This window comes from Apodemus sylvaticus, chromosome 5 (assembly GCF_947179515.1).
Source record: "Apodemus sylvaticus chromosome 5, mApoSyl1.1, whole genome shotgun sequence".
NCBI classification, from domain to species: domain Eukaryota; kingdom Metazoa; phylum Chordata; class Mammalia; order Rodentia; family Muridae; genus Apodemus; species Apodemus sylvaticus.
Window position 1 is genome coordinate 152,632,239 of NC_067476.1, and position 7,641 is coordinate 152,639,879.

Consider the following 7,641-nt stretch of genomic DNA (forward strand, 5'->3'; position numbering starts at 1 on the left):
AGGAAGAGGAGGCCGCGCAGGGCGAGGAGGCGGTGCCGCGGGCGCCAGCGAGAGGCTGGGCTCGCCTGCGCCCCCGCCCTCGGGGCGGGCGGAAGGGCGGCGACGCCTCAGCCCCCGCGGCGGCGGCTGCACTGGCGGCTCCCGCGGGCGCGACTGAGGGGAGGGCGCGGCGGGGGGCGGGCTGGCTGCGCCCCGGACGGCCACAGGTCTCGGCCGGCCAGGGAGCCAGGCGGACACGGCGGGCGGCTCGTGCGTGCCAAGCGCGACATGGCGCGGAAGCCGAGAAGCCCTGGAGGCCCAGTGAGCACGGGGAGGGGCTAGACACTGGCTGGACAACCATTAGTGAGCTGGGGGCCGGGCGGCTTGGGGACTACATTTCCCAGGACGCCAAGCGGTCGCGCCCGGAAGCGACGCACCTTAGGCTCAGTGCGCAGGCGCAGATGCCGCCTTGAGCTATATAAGGAACGTTCGCCACTGTTCTCGTCCTTTCTTTCCGGCGTCTCCGTGAGCGTTTGCAACATTTCAGATATGTCTCGTCACTGCGGGATTAATTTGCAGATGGTGAGTTGCGTTCCTACATACAGCACAGTTTTTTTTTTTTGCTAGCCTTTTATCAAGTTTAATCGCTGTAACTGCTCCTAGTCTCCAGGTGTGGATTATGGAGCGCCATCCCCAGGTTGACCTTCGGGGAGGTGATTCGGTTCGGTTGGGAAAGACACCTTCTGGTTTGGCCTAGGAAGCTTTTTTTTTTTTTTTTTTTTTTTGCTGGTGTAAATGATGACTTCACTTTTTTCCCCGTCATATCGACAGTGCTGATTGTCTTAAAACATTTGCCAGTTTGTCCTGATAACACCAGCCTCCAAGGGACCTGGTCTGCTTGTTCTGATCGAGGGTAGGTGGTGATTGACGCTTTGTTTTGTAGGTCGCCCTCATCAGGCAGTACAGAATGGAGGTTGGAGGGAGAGGACATCCAGGGAGATGAGAATTCGCCTACTACCTTAGTCACAAGGTACTGATTTGTCTAGTGGCCTAATGTGGCAAGCACGTGCTCTCAATAGCCTTTAAGAGGACTGTGATTGGAAATTAGACACAAGAGTGATAAGGATTGAATCTTCGTTAATATTAAGTATACACCCTGTCTTTTTTCTAAATATTCAGACTGTTGGGGTGTTTCTTCCATCTTTCATTGGGTATCTGTACATACAGTTCTAGGAGATGCAATGCCCTGCCGGTGACCTGATTGGTAGAACTGCCTGAGAACTGATGAAGACTACCATGAGATTAGCCTGTAGCTCATTTTCTTTGCAGTTGATGTGGGTGGTGGTTCAGCCCCTTGTGGGCTTCGAGTCTGAGCCTTAATGTCTCAAGTTGTTGATGGAATAAAATATCATGTTTATGCATGATATTTTAAAAAGGCTAAAGTTTGTAGCCTGGTGCTTTTAAAAATGATGTGACCATGGCTGTACTCGACTACTGTCTTCTGACGTTATCCATCCTGACCTCATTCAATGTGAACGTGCCCTACATCAAGAAGTAGACCAAGGTGATTTAAGTTGAAGCCAGCCAGGGCTTCATGATACCTAGAGACTGAAGGGTGCTGTGTTTGAACAATTGGACACATTTGGAAGTGAACAGTGCTGGTCAGACATGGCATATGTGAGACCGTTTTGCACTTACGGTTTGTTGTAGATTGGGTGGGCCTCCATGGCAGGTGGTCTCTGAGGCCTCTGGTATATAATGTTGAAAGCTTCCAAGGGGAATATCTCACTCAGCCTTAAGTCTCATTCCTGGCTAGTGATTGCAGGCGCTGATATTACAGTTGTTGCCTGTGAAGAAGAGATGTAGTCCTACCTAGCCATCTACCTAACACTTGGGATTAGGCTCGGCCTCTTCCTGCAGGCATGTGTGATGACAGAACTTTTTCCCCCATCAGATCGACCATGTTGATCACATTCTTTTAAGCCAGTATGTCTGACATGCCTGCTAGACAGCGCCTGTTGCTGCTGTGCCCCTTGGTGTCCAGGTAGTTGACGAGGTTATTTTCTGCATTTTATCTCAGGTTTGCCGACAGCGGAGACCAGACTTTGAGTGGAGCCTGAACTCAGGAGGGAGAGCATTGGTAAGTGGTTTCCGTGTGTCCATCTTCAAGTGTAGACTTGTTTCTTTTTAACATAAATTTGGCTGGTGAACTGATGATATCACTTCTTTCCCCGACAGATCGACCCTGTTGATCTCTTAAGCTAATAGCCAGTTTTGTCTGATGCATCAGCCCCAGGAATAATTGCTTCTTTTGGCTTTAACCTATTCCACTTAATAATGGCTTCAACTGTTTCGTTTCTACAGGCCCGAGGGAGCCGTGGATGCCAGTGTTTGTCATGATTTCAGGTGAGGTTTTGACCCGTTTCTAAAGATGCTAGTAAAAAGTGTGGAGGGTAATGGACCCAGTTTTGAAGCTGTTGGTAACAGGTGTGGTTGGTCTTGCTGAGTGAGATTGGAGGGAAGGGGGATGGGTTGTCAGGTGTCTTACCTTATCTGATCTTAGATCATGGCGGGGGGCCTAAGAGTGAGTTTATGCCAGGCAAGCCTATCAATCAGTGTTAACTTTTCTTTTTAGGTACTTTTGGATTACAGAATACCAGACCTGTTCCTGCTGCCCAGCCCCATAAGGCTGGTCATGGCTGTGGCCTATGCAGAATGCAAAGAAGGGTTACTTTTTAGCTGAGGGGGAGTAATGGCACTGTGTGCACTGCTACAGAAATAAAAAATATTGGCCTTGTATTTGTAGAAATAAAAATCTGACTAGTGATTTAATTTATCTGCTGTGCTTGTGTTTCTGGGTTGGGCCTGCAGCTGGCTTCCTGTGAACGTTTCCCAGTGTCTAAATGGGGCAGCTGTGTGAGTAGCTATCTCAACCTGGTGGTGGCTACAGTTGAGGTCCGCCTGATTATATCTAATTTATGCTGCTCCCTGAGTTGGTTTATCCCTTACCCTGGCGTGGGATTAGTCCACTCCCCATACCAGATTCTCACCATGAAGTAAGGCTGCTCTAATATGTCCTGAGGCAGAGCATAGGCCCAAGCCCTATGTGTTTCTGACTTAAGAGCTCTTGCCAGGATTAAGTTTGGGGTATTCTAGACCTTTGATATATCCCAGCATCAGTGGCCTGATAAAAAGACATTACCTATCATTAATCTCCAGACCCTTGAATCAAGGATCTGGTTCCCTTTGTCTCCTGCATCTGCTCAAATGTTATCCTTTTTCTTTGACCCTATACCCTCTTTTTTTTTTCCCCTCCTCACCTTACATATAAAATGCAGTCTATCTTTGCTGCACCTTATCACCTCCCTGGTGGTTTCTAAGGTCAGTAAAACCAAGCTTTTCTTCTAGGGTAACACGTGCTCTCAAAGCCCAGGCTGCTGTCTATGACATGTTCTGACAATATCTGTTCTCAGCTTTTTGGGCTCCAGGGACCACGTGTGGGTTGTTAGGGTTTCTGCTGGCTGGGACCCCTTCTGTTAGGTTTGCTTAGTGACTTGGTTGCATGGGTGTGTGACCTCAAGCCTGTAAGCCCCTCCTGCTGTCCTGAGTACTGGGATTAAAAGTAACTGCCATGCCCACCCCACTGACAAGTACCTGAGAGCCAATCTGGGGAAAAGTGGAAGCCAAGATAATCTAGAGGTCACTTAGGTTCAGGTTCCTTCAGGTCCAGCTGCCTTGTGGGTACTACATGGTTTGCCTGGCTACTTCTGAAAGAACAGCCCAGGAAAGATTGTGTATGAATACACTGTAGCTGTCTTCAGATAACAGAAGGAGGGGGCATTGGCAATGACTGGGCCAACATGTGGTTGCTGGGAATTAAGCTCTGGAAGCTCTGGAAGACCAGCCCGTGCTCTTAACTGCTGAGCAACCTCCAGCAACCAAAGGAAAAAGCCTGGCATGGTGTCACATGCCTTTAATCCCATCACCCACAAGACTGAGACAGGCACAAGGCAGGCAGACAGACCTTTTTTTGAGTTAGAGTACACAGCGAGTACAGTACAGCAATGAGGGCTTCACAGTGAGTGAGACCTTGTCTCAAGAAACAAAAGGGGACTGGGAGAATTGAGACCCTCCCCCACAAAAATAACTGGTTTCTTTGTGTAGACTAGGTTGTCCTCAAACTCAGAAAAACCTGCCTTTGCCTCCTGAGTGCTGGGATCAAAGGTATACACTACCACACCCAGCTTGAAAGAAAAATTTGGATTAAGTTCACAGAATCAGTTTGTGGTTTTGTGTATGTCTGTTCAATTTTACATGTGTGATCACACTATGGTGTATATATGTATGATGTGTTGGTAAGAGGTTACCTCATGATGTTGCTTCTCTCCTATCCTGGAGACCAAGGATGAACTCAGGCTCATTTTTAACCCACTGAGCCATTTCACTGGCCCCATCTTATTTGGGGGAAGAGCTGCTCTTACTGAACAAGGAGCTTACACTGGCTGACCTGTGAACCCCAGTGAGCCCGGCTACCCCACCCCCCTCACTGAGCTCACAGGTGCACACCGCACTTGGTGCTGGAATCCAGACTCAAGTCCTCAGGCTACACAGCAAATAACTTACCAAATGAGCTATCTTCCAACCATTTTCATCCATCAGAAAACTGAAGCAAAAAAGAAAGGGAAAGCAAGCCGAGGGAGGAAAGCAGCATTCCTCGAGCCCCACTCAGAGATAGTTCCTATGTATGGAGGGCTTTAAAAGGCTAGAGGGATGGACTGGCTGCTCTTTCAGAAGGCCAGGTTGGAGTTCCAGTACCCATGTGATGCCTTATAATCATGGTAACTTCCCCTCCAGGGAACATGATGCCTTTTCATGTCTGGGCACAGCACACGTACAGACATACAGACAAAACATCCATACACACAAATTTTAAAAGGGCTTTAGTGACACATCCTGGGAAACTGATGTAAGATACTGTATCTTGCTTAAAAGGATCAGCTGGGCAACTGACCTGAAGTCCTAGCAGTCAGCCCTTGAGTATGGTGCGTGTGCTGTTAACTGGGCAGGGAGAATATTTCAAGTGAATACACAAAAGAAGGTAATATCTTTTCCAAACTAAAGGGTTAAATGTAGAGGACTCTTTCAGGGGCATTAACTATTTGGCTCTACTGAGTGCTTTGCCCACAGGTTCTGTGGCTCTGATTACCCATTTGCGATTGCGCGAGTGTTTGTGCAGGTGTGTGTGTCTGTGTGTGATGACCAGAAGCTGGGTGACACCAGCAGAACTGTTTTTAATGTTTGTGGGCTGGCAAGCGTGGAAAGACATTTGGCAACGTTCCCTGCATTGTGGGAAGTGATGGAATCTGGAGAGATGGAATGAAGGTCCGGCAGGATGAAGATGGCCACTAGGTAGAAGCCATTAGGAGGCGGCGGCGGGCAGAGGCCATTTTATAGGCTGGGTTTCAATCTTGGCTCTACCTCTATTCTTAACTCATGGCCCGAGTGGCTGCAGCAGAAGATATTTCCAAAATGACACAAGGACCAGTACAAAGCCTGGAATTAGAAACAGTAAAAGGTCCTTGTATTTACAGGGCCACCCAGGGAGCAATGACCAGAACCCCAAGAGAATCAGATGTAGGGGCCATGAAGACTCAGCATACCTACATACAGGCATAGTCATAATAGTAATAATAATAGTAATAGTAATAACAAAAAGCCTTGAGCCTGTCAGTGATGCACGCCTCTAATCCCAGCACTTGGGAAACAGAGGCAAGGAGATCTGGGATCTAGGCTGTCTCAATATAAGGCGTTCTATGGAAAGTAACATCCATGCTAAATGAGCTAGGGAGGGAGGGTCTGTCCAGGACACCACAGAGCCAGTTGCTAACTGCAACTTCCATGTTTCCTCATCTGTAAATCTGGGGTGGTGAGGTGACCTCCTTGCAAGGTGGTTAACAAGTCAGATAATACGCTAAGAATTGACTGGCATGGAACCTGGCAGGCAACATTTTCTTTTTTTCTGAGTCAAGATTTCTCTGTATCCCTGGCTGTCCTGGAGCTCACTCTGTAGACCAGGCTGGCTTTGAACTCAGAAATCCACCTGCCTCTGCTTTCCAAGTGCTGGGATTAAAGGCGTGCACCACCACTACCCCACCCTGTTCTTGTTCTTAGATGTCTGTTTGAGTGTCTGTACATAGGAATATACACCACATGTGTACTTAGGTGTACTAGAATTAGTCGTGAGCTGCCACGTGGGTGCTGGGAACCAACTTGGGGCCCCTTGCAAGACCAGACAAAGCTCTTAACTGCTAAGCCATCTCTCCAGCCCCCTTCACCCAAATCTTGCTCATATCTCAGGAATATTTGATGCACTTGTACATCTCCAGAGAATCTCTAATCTGGAGCAGTATCTTGCTCTCTTCGCAGGGGCGGGGGTAGGTTTCACTATGCAGTCCTGACCTGCCAGAACTCATTGAGACCAAGCTGGCCTCAGACTTACAGAGATCGGCTTGCCTCCGCCTCCTGAGTGCCGGGATTGAATGCATGCACTACGACACCAGACCCAAGACATTTAAAACATGTTTTGTTTGCTGGAGAACTTTTTCTCATCTCTAAGTTACACGGTTCTGACTCTCCCCAGTTTCATCCTGTGCCATGGATGATCTGGAATATTAGCATCACAGAGAAAGTGAAGCATCAGGCTTACCCTGAATTTACATTCACTTGTGGAACCAGCCAGGCATGTGATAGGCAGGGCTTGTATGTCCCGGGGCACCATATGCATTTTGAGTTAGGTAGCGACCCTACACAGCTAAGGAAATGCCCTCTTGATCAGGCAAGCATCTTTTTTTTTTCCCTGTGAGTATGACTGAGCACACAGTCATGGGGATACTCTACTGTTCTGAATCGGACAAAAGGTTCTTTGAGACAGGGTCACCTGTAGCCCAGGCTGACCGCTAGCTCACTATGTAGCCAAGGATGGCCTTGAACTTTTGATTCTTCTGCTTCTACCTCCTAAGTGTTGAGATTGTAGGTCTACCTGGCTTATGGGCTGCTGGAGAATCCAGGGCTTCCTGTATGCTCCACCGACTGAGCCTCACCCCTCACCCTGACGCTTCATCTCCGGTGAGGTGGTCTGGGTGTGATGCTGTCTGCATTATCAAGGGCTAAGCCAGGTTACCCTTGAGGTAAGGGTGGGGCTTGTGGGAGGTCCTTCCCCCTGGTGGTTTTGGTGCTATTAGGATGGGAGAAGGTCACAGGGGACTACTGTGTAGGTAACTCCCTTGGCGTTCAGAGCACTAAGATTTGGGACAAGGTTAGGAAAAAACAAGAGTACAGGTGGTTGGCACAGCAGCAGAAGCTCCATCTGTTCCCAGCTCCTTGACACGGAGAGGACTGTTTCCCTGAGGCCTCTCCTGGTCAGAACAGGACCTCAGCTTGCCCCGAAGTCACCAAGCCAGGCATGCATCCAGAGATGTCTACTCCTCTGCCCACGGACACGAGAGAGGCAGACCCTTGGCTGCCAGCAGGTTAATTACCCAGATGGAAGCTGACAGGGGAGAGAAAACCCTGCCAGGGCGGAGATCAACAGCTCTATTCCCTTCTTGGCACGCATCCAGGCTAGCCTGGAGTACAGACAAGAGGCGCGGGGAAGCCCTCTAG

At 49.0% G+C, this 7,641-nt stretch overlaps 1 long non-coding RNA gene and 3 other non-coding genes across 4 annotated transcripts; all 4 read left to right on the forward strand.

Moving 5' to 3' along the window:
- Positions 1-212: 212 nt before the first annotated feature.
- Positions 213-2,815, forward strand: LOC127686281 (uncharacterized). Its single transcript, XR_007978065.1, has 5 exons — positions 213-561; positions 923-1,009; positions 2,060-2,119; positions 2,344-2,385; positions 2,615-2,815. It is a non-coding gene; the product is annotated as an uncharacterized LOC127686281 (long non-coding RNA).
- Positions 765-857, forward strand: LOC127686596 (small nucleolar SNORD12/SNORD106). The gene has a single exon (XR_007978196.1). It is a non-coding gene; the product is annotated as a small nucleolar SNORD12/SNORD106 (small nucleolar RNA).
- On the forward strand, positions 1,896-1,984 carry LOC127686594 (small nucleolar SNORD12/SNORD106). Its single transcript, XR_007978194.1, has one exon. It is a non-coding gene; the product is annotated as a small nucleolar SNORD12/SNORD106 (small nucleolar RNA).
- Positions 2,181-2,270, forward strand: LOC127686595 (small nucleolar SNORD12/SNORD106). Its single transcript, XR_007978195.1, has one exon. It is a non-coding gene; the product is annotated as a small nucleolar SNORD12/SNORD106 (small nucleolar RNA).
- Positions 2,816-7,641: the final 4,826 nt, after the last annotated feature.